Below are 19,412 nucleotides of genomic sequence, written 5' to 3'. Positions count from 1 at the left end.
ATGCACCTGGGAACAGTGACTTAAGCATACCCTTGGGACGACCCTGGATGGCAGATGCACCTGAATGTGTGTTTCGAACTAGGGAATCCAGGAGAGGTTGACCAGGAGATTCGTTCCTTATCTATGACAAACATCGGAAGCCCCACTCTGTTTCACTCCATGGAACATGAGCTATACAGGCTGAGGCCCTGAGTGTTGGGTTAAATGAAGGTTGCCAGGTGGAGGTCATTAGGGGGAGGGTGTTAAGTGAAAATGTTATATAACTTGCATGATGTTTGCTGTTTTCCTGCCGCTAGGCTGTGTGGTTATGTCATCCAGCCTGACAGTGGACCACAGGAAGGTGAAATCTTATCCAGACCTCTGCTGCTGGACTGTTTCTGTATATAAGGCAGTTCTAATGTCCGGCTTGTTGCCACTAGGCTCTCTCTCCTGGATGTAAGCCCCTAATAAGACCCCATGCCTCCTTTGCTGGCTCTAGGTCTCTTCATCAGCCTCTTGAACCTGGTGTCTTCCTTACCGAGGTTCACAGGGTTTGGCACAACAGTTCTAAAATGGGAGCACGCTCCCTTCCAACTTTTGAATGACCTCATGCTTAAATGGAAACAGCATAACGCCATGTGGCTCCCAGCTAGGATGGGTGACGGGTCTTGGGGAAGAACACGGCAACTGCAGGGGCTGCTTGACCATGGGGTTGTGGGGGCGGTCCTGCCTCGAGAGACCACAAACTGCTGTGGTTCAGCACATGTGTGTAGGTTGAACAACTTGCTGTGGATGGACAGAAGAGACTTCTCCTCCCTCTAGAGGAAGGAAACCATCAGATTGCCTCTGGGTGACTTTCAACTTGCAGTGTCTGTGATTCCAGCAGGGTAAAGAGAACAATGCCAGTGATTTCAAGTTCACGGTGCCAAACTGGCATGGAAGTAAGAGAGAAGAGAGTTTGTGAGCTGCTTCCTCAGCCGATACACCTGTGAATTGTGCTGACTGCCAGAGTGAAGAATGAAACCAGAGGAGTAAAAGAGGCAACTTTGCTTCTAATCTCACCCTACCCCACAGAAAGCCTGACAAGGACATGCACAGACCGTCAATTCTCTCTGAGCTGATGGGGAGGTCGGCTTTGAGTGTTCCAAAGAATTCCCCAATACTAGGACGACACAGGCATCAAGCATCTCCCATTTCCTTTACTGCTGAACTGCTCTTATCAATTAAAAAGGCGGCTTCCATTGACTTGAATCTTTATTTTAGCCCTTGTGAAAATTTCCATGTTAATAAACCAGCTGAGTGGCTTGTCTGTTACCCACTCTCCTGGAAAGGGTTGGTGTTTCATCTATGTCCGTGGGGACAGAGTGCTTCAAAAGAGCTATTCCAACTCCACATTCAGATGCAAATAATGTTTATCAAAGCCTCCTGCCCTAGGCATTGCTATAGATTTTGTCTCAGGGAACCTCTTGTAATTCTAGAAGCTCACTAAGTTCTGTTGCTTCTGTCTCCTTCGTAGCTGTCTAGCCCATTCGCTCCTCACACCTTAACACTTCTGGCTTTCTCTAACAGGCTGTCAGCTCCTGTTATCCCATCTTTATTTTTACTTCTGCAACTTATCACCATCTGAAACATTACAAATTCATTTGTTTAGCTCGTTGATTAATGAATCCCTCCAACCCTCTTTGCCAAATGTGATGGGGGGACTTTGCCGCCTTCTGTCACCACCCAAATGCTTGTGGAACAAATGAATGAATACTACTCTGGCTATATCCAATTCAACAATTCAGAAATGAGAAACTAATTGTGTCATTCCCAGACTTGATATCCTGCAATGGCCCTTGCTAGATACAATAAAAAAATCTAGTGGCTCGTGTCTGTAATTTCAGTACTTTGGGAGGCCGAGGCAGGCAGATCACTTGAGGTCAGGCATTCAAGACCTGTCTAGGCAACATGGTGAAACCCCATAAAAAATACATTATCACTTTCTGTGCTAGGTTGACTAGGGTCCTCCCCAAATGCATGTCTACTCAGAACCTCAGAATGTGTCTTTTCGGATATAATTAGTTAAGATGAGGTTATGTTGGATTAGGGTAGGCCTTACATCCAACCTTGGGGTATCCTTATGAGAAGAGGAGGGCCAGCTGCAGTGGCTCATGCCTGCAATCCCAGCACTTTGGGAGGTCAAGGCAGCTGGATCACCTGAGGTCAGGAGTTCGAGACCAGCCTGGCCAACATGGCGAAATCCCATCTCTACTAAAACTACAAAATTTATTTATTTATTTATTTATTTATTTGAGACTGAGTTTCACTCTCGTTGCCCAGGCTGGAGTGCAATTGTGTAATCTTGGCTCACTGCAGCCTCCACCTCCCAGGTTCAAGTGATTCTCCTGCTTCAGCCTCCTTAGTAGCTGGGATTACAGGCATGTGCCACCATGTCCGGCTAATTTTGCATTTTTAGTAGAGATGGGGTTTCATCATGTTGGCCAGGCTGATCTCGAACTCCTGACCTCAGGTGATCCACCCACCATGGCCTCCCAAAGTGCTTGGATTACAGGCGTGAGCCACCATGCCCAGCAAAATTTAGCTGGACGTGGTGGTGTGTGCCTGTAATCTCAGCTACTCTGGAGGCTGCATGAACCAGGAAGGTAGAGGTTGCAGTGAGCTGAGATCACACCACTGCACTCCAGCCTAGACAACAGAGCAAGACTCTGTCTCAAACAAAACAAAACAAAACAAAACAAAACAAAACAAAACAAAACAACAAAATCCCCCTACAACATAGCATAAAGGAGCTTCCTAATCTGGCTGATGTTTCTTTCCCACCCTCTCCCCTTCCAGACGGCCCCCTTCTCCTGCTACGCTAAACATGGTGGTGGTCCTTAGTGCTGTCAACTGATACTTCTAGTTCTCCTTCTGGCCACACAGAAGAATTGCACTGTCTTCCCCTGTTGGATTCAGGTGTGGCCCTGTGACTTACTTGGCTTATAAACAGAAACTGAAGTGCTCCATGCCACTTTCTTTGCGTTTTTTTTTTGGAGACACAGTCTCACTCTGTTACCTAGGCCGGAATGCAGAGATGTGATCATAGCTCACTGCAGGCCTGACCTCCTGGGCTCAAGTGATCCTCCCACCTCAGCCCCTCCCAAGTTGCTAGGACCACAGGTGTGCACTACCATGCCCAGCTAAACTTTTACAACTTTTTTGTAGGGACGGCAGTCTCACTATGTTGCCCAGGCTGGTCTTGAACTCCTAAGCTCAAGTGATCCTCCTGCTGTGGCCTCCCAAAGCACTGGGATTACAGGCAGGAGCCGCTGCACCTGGCCTGCATGCCACTTTCATGTGAAAGCTTCTAGAGCCTGTGTGTAGTGTGGTATGCCATCTTTCCCTCTGCACAGCCACTGCCACTGTTCTGCAAAGTGGCCACTCTGTCAGCCTGAATGCCAGAGAGAGGGTGACATGGAGCCGAGTCCCCAGCCAGCCCCTGGAGGATAGAGATAATGGGAAGAAATAAACTGTTTTTTATTGTGAATCGCTGCATTTTGGGTAGTTTACTATGACAGCATAAGCTGGCTCATCCTCCTGATGTGCTGAGCTTGAACTTTCTCAGACTGGCTGTGCTATCTCGAGCCTGGGCCTTGGTCCCTACTGTTTATTCAGCAACAGAATCTTCAATGCACCTGCCCCAGGTTGTTCCTGCTTCATCTCAAACAATTTCTGCTCATCTTTTAGGACACGAGAATGTCTGCCCCAACACTCCTTCCTGAGGCAGTGTTACATATTCCTCCTCTTCCATTCTGCTTGTCTTCATGGTTTTATCCTCTACCTAGAGCTTGGCACACTGGGTTTGCCATTGTCTCTTGGGTGATCAGTCTCAGCTACAAGACTATAGCTTCCTTGAGAGAAGGGTGTATTTCCACAAGCGTATTCCCAATGGCTCAGAGGCCACCAGGTACCTGGGATCTAGGTATTACATAAACTTTTATTGGACAAATTGTTGAGTAAGTGAATAAATAGTAATAGAGATGTTTCAGGGTCAGGCATTGAGAAAGGAATATATACCAGGTGCTCCAGTTTCTTTCTATTTGAGATGGAGTCTCATTCTGTCACCCAGGCTGGAGTGTAGTGGCATGATCTTGACTCACTGCAACCTCCACCTTCCAGGTTCAAGCGATTCTTCTGCCTCGGCCTCCCGAGTAGCAAGTTGCAGGCATGTGCCATCACACCTGACTAATTTCTTTTTTTTTTTTTTTTTGTATTTTTAATAGAGACGGGGTTTCACCATGTTGGCTAGGCTGGTCTCGAACTCCTGACCTCAAACTTCTGCTCGCATTGGCCTCCCAAAGTGCTGGGATTACAGGCATAAGCCACTGTACCCGGCCTCCAATTTCTTTCTCGATCTCACCACCTTCTGCAATAGTAAGCTGTCCTTGACCCTTGTTTAAAGAGCTAGTAACTGAAATTCAGAGAAAAGTAGAAATGCATTTGAGACTATATAATCGAAAGGAGGCAGAGGGAGATTCAATCTCAAGTTGTGACACTCTCAAACCCAAGTTCTTTTCCTTGTCCGCCGCTGAAAATGGAGCCACAGCGTCGCATCCGTTTCCTAGGGGCTAAGGCAGCAGAGACAGGTCCTGCTGAACAGACCACAGGTTTGCCTGCAGGGGCTCATGGCTGCCTGAACAACTGCAAGGCAGATGCAGAAGTGACAGAGCACAGCTGTCAGTCATGCGCTGCCCCATGTTTCCCTCTTGGCCCCTGTTAAAACGATTTCCAAGTTTCTACCAGTGACTTCTCTTTGGTTACTCTTATAGACTCATGAAAGCCATGACGTGGAAGGGATGTTGGAGCCATGGAGCCCACCTTTCGGCACACCTGTAGGGACAGGGAGGTGTACAGCCTTTGCCTAAACACATCCAGAGACCTGAGCTCACACCTTACAAGGCAGGCCACTGCTTTTTGGGGCTTCTCTGGCTTTGGTGAGATCTTGGGTACACAGAGCCAGAATCGATCTTCTGGCAACCTCCAAGTTCCACTAAGGCTCTCCTACATTCCCCTCCGATGAGCTACAAACTTACAAGCTAATCTTTTACATTGCTAGTTACCATCCTCTGACCATGCTTTGATTTGTCAACTTTCCATTAAAATCAAGATGCTGGGAGCAAACTACACAAGACACAGCTTGATGCATGCTAGCTGCTGTAGGATGATCAGTCTTCCTAGAGTGGAAATTAGCTCTCTGGGTGGACACTTGTACAGAAGGTTCCTTTTGAACTTGTGGTTAACTAAGACCCCAATATTGTTTTCGCATGAATTGCTGTTTAACAAAGGCGGGGGTCTCACCCCAATTTAGTGAACTGGTTTTTAAGAATCTCAAGGGGAAGATTTTATCTTCACCTCTGTTCCATTAAATAATCAGTTCATGGCCGGAGCTTATCCACGCCTTTCAGAAAACCTGATTCAATCATCGTCATCCCTCACCTGCTCTGGATGAGCCACTATTTTAATAAATTATTGATATAAATGTTGAATGAGATAAAATTCATGCCTGATAAATGTTACATAGCTCATATTTTGTCTTTTCCTTTAAAAGCTATATATTTTATACATACATAGGAATATGTATGCATACATGTATGTGTATATGTACCTATATACACATATGCATATACAACACATAGCAAGGTAGAAGAAATAGTACAATCAACACTTGTATCCACCACCCAGCTTAAGAAATATCACATTACGATACCACTACAGCTCCTGTGTGTTCCTCCATGATCTTAGCCTGCTACCTTTCCTCTTAGGAAAATGGCTATCTGCAGTGTTTGTTTTTTGTGGGTTTTTTTATTTTTTTATTTTTTTTTGAGACAAGGTCTTATTCTGTCACCCAGGCTGGAGTGCAGTGGAGTGATCACAGCAGCCTCGATTGCCCAGGCTTAAGCCTTCCGAGTAGCTGGGACCACAGGCATGGGCTGCCATGCCCAACTTTTATTTTTATTTTTTAAAATTATTTGTAGAGACAAGGTCTTGCTATGTTACCATGCTGATCTTTAACAAAACCCTAGGCTAAAGCAATCCTCTCACCTCAGCCTCCCAAAATGCTAGGTTTACAGGTGCAAGCCAGTATGCTCAGGCTATCTGCAATTTTAAATCTATTATTCATTGTTTGGCTTCATAGTTTTACTGCTTATCTGTTTCTAAACTTACTAGTTTTTCGTGTTTTTTTTTTGAACTCTATAAAAATGAAATCAACTGTTGGTATTTTTCTGCAAACTGTGTTTTCCACATCATGCATGTCCTGGAGATCCACCATTCCTGCTGTAGTTTACCAGATGCACACACTGCCAGGTACTGAGCTATGCTTCCATCAATGAGCATGTAGGCCATTTACTATTTTTCTATTGCTAGCAATGCTTCTAGGAGTATTCTTGTCTCTGTGCCCAGGGGCATAAATGAAAATTCCTTGTCGGGATTATCTCAGGAATAGGTTACACATCTTCCGCTTTGATATGTAATGACAAACTGTTCTTCAAAGTTGTTGTGCCAATTTACTCTCCAAACAACAGTCAGCAAGGGTCTCTGTTTTCCTGTTATTGCCAAAGCTTGGCATTTCTACACTTAATATTTACCAATCAGGCAGACATAAAATTATATATAATTACATCTAACTGTTATTTGAATTTCAGCAATGGCTGAGTGTGAACAGCTTTTAATACATTTATTAGTCATTTATGTTTCTTATTTTGTGAAATGACCGTTTATATCGCTTAGCTATTTTTTACTTACTTTTTTTGCTTTCTTATTGAGTTCAGGGGTTCTTTATATAATCTTGTTACTGATCCTTTATCCATTAAATGTGCTATGAGTATCTTTTTAAAGATAGTGTCTTGAATCTCTGCCTTTTAAGCCCTAACATCTCATGGAAGAACTTGTTGCATATCAGGCTGAAATCTATGTGCATTATGCCTTGAGCATTCCTCATTTTTACCAGTTGAGTAACACTATTGAAAACTATAATGCTCATAATCGATTTCTGTCTGAATTCATTCTACACTTTTTGTGGTACACAGGGGAAGTTTACTGTTATGTAGTTTCTAGATCCTTCCTTTTACCTCCTTATGCAGTTGAATCATTTGCTTATTTTTCTTCCTACGATGGAATGACTCTTAATACAGGTTTTACCTTTAGCATTTACATGAAACCATCAAAATTTTCAAAATCTCCTTCCACTTCTTCATTAGAAAAACAGTCACAAATCTATGAATCTGTCAGCCATTTTCCTAGGGCTCTGGTACAGCATAGTGAAATCAAATTGCAAAGTTTAATTAGTTAGCTTGCTTCAAGATAAAAATGCAAATAAAAAAGTTTTTAGTTTCACCTGTTTATAAGCCAAAGGCAAAATTAATTAAAGTCCATGGAGAAAAGTAAACAAACATGTTGAAATAAAGGAAATAAACATTCTGAAGTGTGAGGTTAAGGCTCATGAAACATGAGAGAGTTAATTGTTTATAGTCATGTGTTTCTGTCCGATAATTTAATCACGTTTACTCTGTCCTCTCTCCCACTGGAATGCACACTAAGATGAAAGGCTCATTAAGCATTAAAAGGTGGTCCACATGGGTTTCTAATCAATGGCATTGCTGCATCCCCCAATGCTAACAAAATATTTTTGGACAAAATGCCAATGGATTTTCTGAGTTCTGTTATTTTCATTAAGATGTTCTTAGAAACCTGTAAAATGGGAAGCTCATAAATAATTTTGCCATATGCAAAAACCAACCAAACAAAAAGTTGGTATTGTGCTGTTGGCCATCTTGGTACTTAAATGAGATTAGTCATAAAGGAAAACAAGTGTTTTTTTGGGGGATTGACAGTTAAGATGTTAAATAAAAAGACAATCTCCATGAGAAATGGTCATTTCATCATCTGTAAATAGACACTGCTTTTGCATAATAATATATCCTTCTCTTGACAATATCAGGAAGCAGTGCATGATGGGATGTGTTCTCGTTGCTGCAGTGGTGCAGTGAAACTGAAATCTCATCAGACTTGGTTGAGTCAGAGAAAGAGAAAATCAGTGCTGTGGCCCACGATCAGCAGACGGAATGTCAGAAATGAGCAATCGCACCCTTGGGAATTCATCCAATAGGACTGAGAAGTGTCAATCTGAAAAGACACTATATAAAGAAGATTGTTGCTGGGTGGCCCGGGTTTGCAAAACAACAGGAAGATGGTTGCGAATGGGAAATCAGTAAATAAGTTACAAGGCTACCTTAGAAATGAAAAATAATGAGAATTTGTATTGTCATGGAAAGATGACCACAAGATTGTTAGTGGGGGGGGGGGGGGAGATGAGTTATAAGATCAACTCCATTCTATAACTCCATAGGTTTGTAAAATCATATCAAAACAAAGACCTGTCTGTAGATACGTATTTATATTCCAGAAAAGGAAAACAGAAGAGGACTACACACAGTTGTTAATGGTGATGATGTTGGGAAGTGTTGGGGAGGAATTAGGAGAGGTGGAAGGCTCATTTTAATTTAGTCATTTCTGTGCTTGAGATTTTGCTACAAGAATGACTTAGTTTGGGCCGGGCATGGTGGCTCAAGCCTGTAATCCTAGCACTTTGGGAGGCCGAGACGGGCGGATCACGAGGTCAGGAGATCGAGACCATCCTGGCTAAAACGGTGAAACCCCGTCTCTACTAAAAAATACAAAAAACTAGCCGGGTGAGGCGGCGGGCGCCTGTAGTCCCAGCTACTCGGGAGGCTGAGGCAGGAGAATGGCCTGAACCCGGGAGGCGGAGCTTGCAGTGAGCTGAGATCCGGCCACTGCGCTCCAGCCTGGGGGACAGAGCAAGACTCCGTCTCAAAAAAAAAAAAAAGAATGACTTAGTTTGATAATTCAAAGGCAACTAAAAAGTAAACAATAACAGATCAACAAAGGAACAGCCCAAAGAACGAGGTGTCAAGTACAGGAGAAGCAGCAGATCTGGAGGTGGAGCCAGCCCAAGGTCTCAGAGCCAGCCCGGGATCCTGGATCCAGCAGGAGCAGGCACAGGAAGACAGAGACGACCCAGCAGATGACGAAAGCCCTGGGTTTCTTGGAAGCTCTGTTAGGAGTGCTCTGTCTGTAATGGCGACAGTGGGTGAGTTCCAACCTCTGGTGCACTTAGCACACCAGGGCCATCTTAAGAGACCCAGAGCTGCCTCCCATTCTGCCCCCAGGACCCTCTTTTGTTTATGCCCAGGCTTTGCCAGCATCAGTGCGTATGTTCAATGAGGGTTCTCAGATGTCTGCTGGAAAAGCAAAATTCCCTGGGGAGCTTTTAAAAGTGCAAATTTGGGGTGCCATGACCTGTCAAATCAGAAATCTGGGGGGAAGACAAATGTCTTTCCTAGCATGTGTGTTTTCAGATTTTACCTCAGGGATCTTGGATGTGGAGCGGGTCAGTGACCACTGTTTTGGCTTGGCCTGGCCTGCTGATTCCCTGTCTTTCAGCTTCAAGCCCTGAACTCATCTCTCCAAAACAGAGTCTGCCTTAGGTGATCCCCCTGCTTGTTACTGTGGATGTTGTTGTTGAGGATAACAGAGGTAGATGATGATGATGATGATTGAGGAGGAGGAGGATAATGACGACAACAACATTTGTGTTTTATTGAGGATCTATGTGGCGAACATGGGGCTGGGTGGCAGACACACACTTTCCTTAACTGAAAAGCAGAAGGGGTAAGGGAGGTAAGTGACACGTCTGGGGCTATGTAATGAGTGATGGCAAGGCAGAATGGATCCCAGGTCCTTATGACTTCAAAGCCCCTCACTGCCCACCCTGCCCGCTGCCCACCATGGTGATCAATACTAACACAGACACTTCTAAGCTATAACAATTAGAGGTAAGATTTGTCAAACATTTAAAGCCCAGGCACCTGCTGAGGGTTTTATGTGCATTATTGGGTCTAATCCCTAAGACAACCCCAAGGTGTCAGTGCTCTTATTACTCCCAGTGATTAAAGGAGCTGGGGAGCTCTCCAAGGCCACACCAGGGAAGCGGCAGAGCTCGGGCTGGTGCCCAGGTGTTTTGGCTTGGACTCCATCTTCCATCACCTCTGAGATGAAGCCCAAAGTCAAAATCAAGCCACACCAGACCCCCAGTAACCTGCCTCTTGCTTACCTGGCGTTTCAGCTCCATCAGGGACATTCCCTAGGGATCTTTCTCTTTTTTTTAGACACAGTCTTATTCTGTCACCCAGGCTGGAGTGCAGTGGCACCTTCTCAGCTCACTGCAACATCTGCCTCCCTGGTTCAAGCGACTCTCCTGCCTCAGCCCCCTGAGTAGCTGGGATTACAGGCACATGCCACCATGCCTGGCTAATTTTTGTATTTTTAGTAGAGGCGGGGTTTTGCCATATTGGCCAGGCTGGGCTCAAACTCCTGACCTCAAGTGATCTGCCCGCCTCAGCCTCCCAAAGTGTTGGGATTACAGGTGTGAACCACTGTGCCCAGCCCCCTAGGCTATCTTTCTGATGCATCCCATCATTCACTGCTTCCTAAACATACCCTACCCTAGACTTCTCAGCATCTGAAATGCCCTTCCTTCCATTAGCCCATCTGGCACACTCTTGAAACTGGCGCAAGTATCTGCTCTTCCTCGCAGCTGCCTCTGAACCCACAAAGGGCAAAATGCCCCCCACCCCGGAACCCAGGGCTCCCCGTGCATTCTGTTGCCATGACATCTGCCATGTTGTACTGCAACTGACCCTTTAGGTAACTTTCTCACCAGTTTGGGTTTCTCCAAAGACCGGGACCATGTCGATCTATTTCTGTATCCTCTTTCCCTAAGACGGGGCCTCACTGTGCCCAACCAATCCCTTTCCTGTCTCCATGTCCTTGGCCCTGGTCCATTCGATTTAGTGAAATGTTCAGAGACACCTGCAACTGCCACATCCTGACATCCTTATTTTTGTCTGGCGGTTTCTCCAGAGCACGGAATGTGTCTGCCTTGTTTGCTGTCGTATCGACAGTGGGAGGCTCACAGTGCCTGGCACACAGGTGACTCCCCACTGGTGTTTGGTGGATGAAGAAATGCAGTCTTCCCAACCTCTGAGTAAGTCAGGGCTGGATGCTGGAATGCAGGCGAGAAAGGCTCAGAACAACTCCAGCCTCCCTGAAGACAGACAGCAGGGTAAGAGTCAGTGGGAGCCTCCTCCCCTTAGCCCTGCTGTCTTTACAGGATGCCATATGCCTCTTATTCCACACTGTTGAGGAAAGTAATTGGAAGCACTAGCCTGTCATTTTTCCAGAGCTGCGAGAGGTGAAATTTAATTGGTGATTTGTTTCCAGGTAGCACAGAGAAGGAAAGGGAGACTTGTCCACAGGGGAAGCTGCGCCACTAACAGAAAGGGATGCTTAAAGTTCAGGGCTTTAAGTGACAAAGGGAAACCAGTAGAAAGCAGGAACAGTTGTCCAGGTGTCCACCCACTCCGCCAGTGTCACTGGCATATAGGATTCTGAGGAGGGATAAATTGCAAAGCTCGAGGTTCTTAGAGATCTATGGATTGACTGATACCAGAAAGCCTTTGAGGAAAGTGCAGCTGGAAGCAGAGAAGAGCACAAGAAGGAGCCACATGTAGCAATGGCTGAAGCTCCTGCGTGGGAATACACAAAAGTAAATATTAGAGAAGAGGAGAAAATCCAGAAGGTGCACTAGAATGAACATCCAAGTCCTTGGAGAAGGCGGCTTCTAAACCAGAGACAGGGCAGCAATGGATGGAACCTGGGGCTCATCCCCCAGAGACTCAGGTGGGCCAGTGCGCACACCAGGCTCCCTGCATTTTAGATGTTCAGAAACAGCTGTCATTGGTTGAATGTCCATCTGCCATTCATCAGGGGCAGGTTTAGAGGGGTTCAGTGAATCGCTTGGGCCTTGCCAGTTTCCTTGTCTCACTCTACATGGTCCAAGCTGTATTGTTCAATGATGAAGAATCCACCCTCCGAAGTCAGAGATACGTGGGTTCATGTCTCAGGTCTACAGCCTGCTAGGTATCCAGCCTTGAGCAAACTCTACAATCTCTCTGAGCATTAATTTTCACTTAGAAAGTGTGATAATAATGATTCCTATTTTAAAGATTATTTTGAAAGTTAAATAAGCTAAAGTATTCACAAATAATCAATAGAGAGCCGGGCATGGTGGTTCACCCCTGTAATCCCTGCACTTTGGGAGGCTGAGTCGGGTGGATTACTTGAGGTCAGGAGTTCGAGACCAGCCTGGTCAACATGGTGAAACCCCATTCTCCACTAAAAAATTACAAAACTTCGCCGGGTATGGTGGTGGGTGCCTGTAATCCCAGCTACTCAGGAGGCTGAGGCAAGAGAATCGCTTGAACCTGGGAGGCGGAGGTTGCAGTGAGCTGAGATCACGACACTGCAATCCAGTCTGTGTAACAGAGCAAGACTCCATCTCAAAAAAAAAAAAAAAAAAAAAAATCAATAGAACATATTTGGGTTCTACATATGGTTTCTTAAAACACAATTTCTACAGCTAAAATTGCTAGAAAATCGATGGCCTAGATGTTTAGCCATAGGAAAATGGCCAAATAAATTAGACTCAGCTACCTGATGGACCATTACACAGTCATTAAAAATTATAATGATAAGGACCATGTAGCAATCTGGAATGTGCTTATGATACATTAAATAAAAAGCAAAATATGTAATGCAATAGGAATCAAGTGGACACAGATGAGAAGGAAAGACAAAGTAGCAAGGTCAGAGGGGAATAATTAGGGCTGATTTCTAGTGTCAATATTGAAAAGGTATCTTTCAAATTAAAAAAGGTAAATCAAACTGTCACTTTGATTTCTTTTGGGCTTATTTGGGAATGTGTATCACGCATACAAAACAGATTTTACTTTTCAATCATTTTCTCAGACACCCACAAGTTATGCCCAGAGATGGATATAATTTAAAGACGTCTTCTGGTTAATCTTTTCTATAAACAGAGGTTCCTTTTCTGAGGTGAGTCATCACCCCTTAATATACCTGTTTTGCATACTTGCAGTTGCTAATTGAGGCTTCTTTTGGAGAATCTCCTAGTGTTTCATGGAGCATACAGACTGAATCAGTTTTTCCACAGACAGTGACAACGAAACACCCACGCCCCTCAGAAGTCAGGATAAAGTTGCAAAGATAAAGATGAGAGCATATCTAGAACCTGGACTTCAGAGGGTGCCTGCATGCACACCCTGCTTGGGAAGGCAGGAGCGTAGCATGGCGCCATTTGAGCTGGCCCTACAGACTCATGGCAAGCTTTTGACCATGCACTACAAAGGCAGGGCCATTATCAGGCACATGTGGTCCCCTGAACAGAGCAGGCTGATTTGGGGAGGCTGTGAACCAATAAGTGATCTGCAGAGTCCCAGTTCTCACAGATGCACGGTGTATAAAGAGTGTCCTTTTTAAACAAGTTCGGGAATACAGTAGAGAATATTACCCACATACAGCAGATTCACAATGCCCTCGTATATACAAGGATCTTAGGGTCCCACCATTAAACAGATGCACACACCACAGATAGACTCAATTCCCCAGCCCTGACTCCATCCACTTTGTATCATATGACACCCATCACCATTGAGATAATTATAATAACTAAGGCAACTATGATTTTATTAAGTGCTTATAACATGTCAGAAACGATGCTAAGTGCTTTTTAAATATTATTTTCTTTTGTTTCTTTCAACAATCCTGTGTGAGGTGTAATGTTATTCATGTTTTTTTCATGATCAATGTTGTTTTTTTTTTTACTTTTAATTTTTTGTTTCCATAGGTTTTTGGGGAACAGGAGGTATTTGGTTACCTGAGTAAGTTCTTTAGTGATAATTTGGGAGATTTTGGTGCATCCATCACCTGAGCAGTGTACACTGAACCCAATTTGTGGTCTTTTATCCCTTACCCCCCCCCCACCCTTTCCCCTGAGTCCCGAAAATCCATTGTATGCTTCTTATGCCTTTGCATACTCATTGCTTAGTTCCCACAGATGAATGAGAACATACAATGTTTGTTTTTCCATTCCCAGTTACTTCACGTAGAATAATAATCTCCAATCCCATCCAGGTTGCTGTGAATGACATTAATTCATTCCTTTTTAGGGCTGAGTAGTATTCCATCATATAGGCTCAAAAATTAAGTGATTTCCAAAGGCACACAGCCAGAAAATGGCAGAGTTGAGTTTCTCCCCTAGGGACTTGTGCTTAAGCCCTTTCCTTACAGTGAGTCTAAGTCTAATGAAATGCTGGTGTTCCTGGAACCACAGGAGGGGAAACTGACTGAGACTAACAATATGAGAAAGAGATTTCTCCTTCCAAAATCCACCTCTAGTATCACCTCATCCAGGAATACTTCTCTAGACATCACAAACACATACATTATTTCTTCCACTGAGCTACTTCTCTTGTTCCTCATTGCACTGCATTGTACATCTATTTTTAGATGTTTATTTTCTCTATTTAATTGCAAGCCTCTTTAAATATCATGTTTGTCTTTGCAGGAACCCAACAAATCTGTTTATTCTATATTATTACTTACTTACAAGAATTGCTGGGCAGGAAACAAGTACCATCCCCAAGCAAAACAACAACAAAACCATCAACCAAACACAAAACTAACCAAGAAAGTGAGGTGCCATGCGATGCTAAAATCATAAAAGCCTTTGTCATTCAAAAATAAGAAACTTATTACAAAGCTCTCATGGTCTGAACAGAGGATGTCTATATTTGTCTTTGTTTTCACAGCCTAGTATAGAACTTGGCACCAAGTAGGTAATCGATACAAACACTTGCTGAACAAATGAGTGAATAAATGAAAAAATGAATCATGTAGGAGCAAGGTTTCAAGAAACTGATTATGGGCAGCTAAATCCTCTGCACAACAAAACAGCAAACACAACCTTATCTGAATTGCTGACATACTACCCACTGTCACAAGGTTGATTATAAACATTAATTTTTATGAAAATATTTCCAATAACTTTTCTCTCTCCAGTCTTGAGACTAATCATATTTTCAGAACTTCAAATTGAAATGTATTTCCTGTCCTGTGATCTCGGGCAGTGGGGAGGGTGTGTGACATTAGGGCTGACCGGGCAGATGAGGCTCAATTTGGCACAAAGGAAAAATCAGAAATATCAGTCCCGATACTCAGGGGTCCACAGGGAAAGCAAAGATTACACGGAAGAGCAAAATCCCTGAGCAGGGTCCAATTCACACACATACCAGATGCACTGAAGGCTCTATTTTAAATTAACCTTGAAAATAAAAATGTTCAGTTTGAAAAGAAAAAATAGGAGGAAGAATATATCAGTATGAAAAAAATGGGCTGGGCATCATGTGGCACATGCCTTTAATCCCAGCACTTGGGGAGGCCAAGGCAGGAGGATCACTTGAGCCCAGGAGTTCAAGACCAGCCTGGGTAACAGAGTGGGACCTCACCTCTACAAAAAAGTAAAAAATTAACTGCACGTGGTGTGCATACTGGTGGTCCCAGCTATTTAGGAGGCTGAGGTGGGAGGATCTCTTGAGCCCAGGAAGTTGAGGCTGCAGTGAGTTGTGATGGTGCCTGTACTCCAGCCTGGGTGACAGAGGGAGAGCCTGTCTCCAAAAAACAAAAACAAAAACAAAAGAAAAAAAGAGTGGTATGTTTTGGCTGTGTCCCCACCCAAATCTTGAATTGTAGCTCCCATAATTCCCACGTGTTGTGGACGGGACCTGGTGGGAGGTAACTGAATCGTGGGGACAGGTCTTTTCCATGCCATTCTCCTGATAGTGAATAAGTCTCATGAGATCTGATGGTTTTATAAAGGGGAATTGCCCCGTACATGCTCTCTCTCTCTTGCCTGCCGCCATGTGAGACGTGACTTTGCTCCTCCCTCGCCTTCTGCTATGATTGTGAGGCCTGCCCAGCCACGTGGAACTGTGAGTCCATTTAACTTCTTTCCTTTGTAAATTGCCCAGTCTTGGGTATGTCTTTATTAGCAGCATGAGAACAGAATAATACAAAGAGAAAAGAAATGATTCTCCTTCGCTTACAAACATGTGACTCCTTGAAGTCAGTGTTTCTCCAAGTGTGGTCCCCAGACCAGCAGCATCACTGGGTGGGGGCTTGTCAAAAATCCAGATTCTCAGACTCCACCCAGACCTATGGAATTGGTAACTCTGGGGGTGTGGTTCAGTCATCTGGATTTTCACAAAACCTGTAGGGGATGCTGACGAACACACAAGGCTGAGAACCACTGTTTTACATCATCATCTCTTTATCAATTTTTTTTTTTTTTTTTGAGATGGAGTCTCACTCTGTCACCCAGGCTGGAGTGCAGTGGCGCCATCTCGGCTCACAGCAAGCTCCGCCTCCCGGGTTCACGCCATTCTCCTGCCTCAGCCTCCCGAGTAGCTGGGACTACAGGCACCCGCCACCATGCCCAGCTAATTTTTTGTATTTTTAGTAGAGACGGGGTTTCACCATGTTAGCCAGGATGGCCTCGATCTCCTGACCTCATGATCTGCCCGCCTTGGTCTCCCAAAGTGTTGGGATTGCATGCGTGAGTCACTGTGCCCGGCCCTCTTTATCAAATTTAACAAACAACTTGATTTTCACATTTTTTTCCCTTCGATTTAATAAAGTAAGATATAGCTGTATTTGGCAGGCCTATAAACCATACAAAGTCCTAGTAATGAATCACGTACTACCCTTTACACAGATCCTCATGAGGAGCTTGTCAGGTAGAAAACTGTCCCCCACAACCCCACTCATTTTTCAGAGGGACTGAGTCACTCGTTGCTGGTCCAACCCCAGGGACCATATACTGCTAACTCATCGAACAAGCTGCACTCCACACTCACATTTCTGTTTTTGAGGGGCAGAGCCTAAGCAAGAACAAGCTGCACACCACACGCTCATCTCCTTTTTTGAGGGGCAGAGCCTAAGCAGCTAAGACAGAACATCCAGGTTTACGGGCCTCACAGGTGGGTTTGTAGGCAGCATGCAACCTCCCTGCAGGAGCTATCTGGGAATGTGCACTTTGTCCACCCCCTGGTAAAGAATCAATCACAGGGCGCTGCTGTGGTTTATCCATATCTGCCTTCCCCAGTAGGCACCCTGCTGGGTCAGAGTTGGGATGTCTGCATTGATCTCTGCATCCCCAGTGATGAGCAGCTGGGCGCGGGGTCGGGCGGGCGGAGGGGGGGAACTATCTGCCTTGCCCTGCTAGTGAAGACCGGTGATTCAGTCATCAAACGCTCTTTTTTTTTCTATTAGAGTTCTTCTCAGAATAACAACAAAAACAGCAGTTGCCACTTATTCAGCACTTCCCCTGCATGAGTCTGCAGTCTGAGCTCCCCCTCCCTTGCATTAGATCCTTTTCTCTTCAAAACGACCCAGCGGAGTAGGTCCCAGCGTCAATGTCCCTATTTACAAAACCAAGGCACAGTGAGGATAAAGCACTTGTCCAAGATGACACAGTCAGCAAGTTTGCAGAACAGGGACTTGAAACTATCATTTGGCCCCTGGTCCTTGTCTCCACCATGATTATTGATCCTATGGTGTTAGGAAGGGAGGTGACATGGGAACTGTATCCTGTGTATTTAGAACTGTAAATGACTCTGAAAGAACTGTTGGTAGAAGCAAAATTCCAAGGATTGGAAATCCAGGCTCAGAGTGACTAAAGGAGAGAATTGTTTTGATTCACCGAGTGGTATTTAGAGAAGCATCAAAAAGTCGCCATCTTCCTGCTTTGCATTAGAACAGGATCTGGGGCCCCGAAGGACATGACAAAGATGTGTGATCAGGAAAGGGAGCCGTGTCTCCTTTGCCCAGCGGTAGGGACCTCCATGAGCCCCGTCTGTCCGTTATTTTCCTCTTGGTACCATCAGATCTTTATCATGATCCTCTTCATTTACTTTCATGGATCATCCTCTCATCTCAGGTCTCAAAGAAACATCGAGGGCCTCCTATCTCCAAGGACTTGACATTATAACTGAGAAGACATATCATAGATCGTTATAGATCACTGTGGCAACGAATTCCATCCGGGCTGGTTTACTTTGTCCAGAGGAATGTAAGACATTTGAAACGTAGGTTAATATGGAAGCTGCAGCCTGCTGATCATACACACGTTGCCCTTGATCTATTCTCGAGTCTAAAATGAACCCAGGTCTCCCTCTTGTTGAGGATTGCCAGGTTGTGGAAATTCGGTATCTAGGAGCATATTGTTGCTTCACTTGACTTCCTTCTGTAATCTCCTGTCTCCATACGAAGAATCCTGTATTCTTCACTGGCTGCTCTTTCGAAAGTCACCAGGACCCTCCAAATCCTCAAGTCCTGTGACTTTTGCTCAGAAACTTCTTGGAGTCTCAGCAGTGTGGAACCAGTCCACCCTCTGCTCCCCAAATCTCCATTTTTCCATTCATTTCACTCCTCCCCCCGCCCCACTCGAGTTCATCTTCCCCAGCTGGGCTGTCTTGCTGGCATGGAATGAATGCATCCTCTTACTCTCATCTCTACTGCTTTTCCCTGGAAAAATTTAGCAATTCTATAAATCATCATGAAGAGAAGGAGGAGCTATAATAATACCAGTTAGTATCTGCTGAAGCTTACAGGGCCAGTCGCTCTTTTCATGTTAAACTAAACACACTCAATGCAGCTCTATGAAGAGGCCACTATCACAGTGCTGCCTTTACACAACAGTGACGTGAAGCTCAGATACATTAAGCACCTTGTTCCGGGGCACACAGACATTGAGCATCTTGTTCCAGGGAAGAGATCTGACGCAGTGTCATGCACAGAACTGTAGAACCCTCTTCCTTTGTTCTTGGTTCTCCCTCCAAGCTGAAGCTGGTATCTTGGATCTCTGCATTTATATGTCTAGCTGCCATGATGGTGTCCGCATGCCTGCCCTGGTTTTACCTCCTTTTATCTGCAAATGAGCCCCTCCTTACTGATTTCTCTATATATCAGTGATACCACATTTCCTGCCCCACTCCGGATAGCGAGACTCAGACCATGAGATTAAAAAAAAACATCTTTAGCTCACTCAGCTCCACTATCACCCACACAGCTGTCACTTAAAAGTTATATCTCTATAATAAATAAAAGATGGGGACCATTTACCATCTCAGCTAAACACTGTCCTTTCTCTATCATTCTCTTGGAAGTACCTGCTCCAGGAAAGTTCCTATTGGGAGTCGAAAAGGCTTCTGAAAACTCCCAGAGCAATCTTTTTCCCTGTAACAGAGCAGACTGGGGGCCAGAGAGGTGGGGCACCTGCTGGAGACCACACAGTGAATCACCTCAAGGGCTACTTGATTTGGGAGCTTCTTGAGAGAGAACTGGTCCATCTCAGTTTAACTATAGTGCCTGGCACACAGTCGATATTTAATATA

General features: G+C 44.7%; 1 protein-coding gene and 1 long non-coding RNA gene across 3 annotated transcripts in view; one reads left to right on the top strand and one right to left on the bottom strand.

Annotated features, from left to right (window-relative positions):
* Positions 1–19,412, bottom strand: part of LOC105496758 (cadherin 13) — a 1,175,273-nt gene that overhangs the window by 330,216 nt on the left and 825,645 nt on the right. The window lies entirely within an intron of this gene.
* LOC139359928 (uncharacterized) lies at positions 12,905–14,665 on the top strand. Its single transcript, XR_011616618.1, has 3 exons — positions 12,905–12,996; positions 13,808–13,841; positions 14,528–14,665. It is a non-coding gene; the product is annotated as an uncharacterized lncRNA (long non-coding RNA).

This window comes from Macaca nemestrina, chromosome 18 (genome assembly GCF_043159975.1).
Source record: "Macaca nemestrina isolate mMacNem1 chromosome 18, mMacNem.hap1, whole genome shotgun sequence".
NCBI lineage: Eukaryota > Metazoa > Chordata > Mammalia > Primates > Cercopithecidae > Macaca > Macaca nemestrina.
The sequence above is the reverse complement of the archived record's forward strand: the minus strand, read 5'-3'. Positions and strand labels throughout refer to the sequence as shown.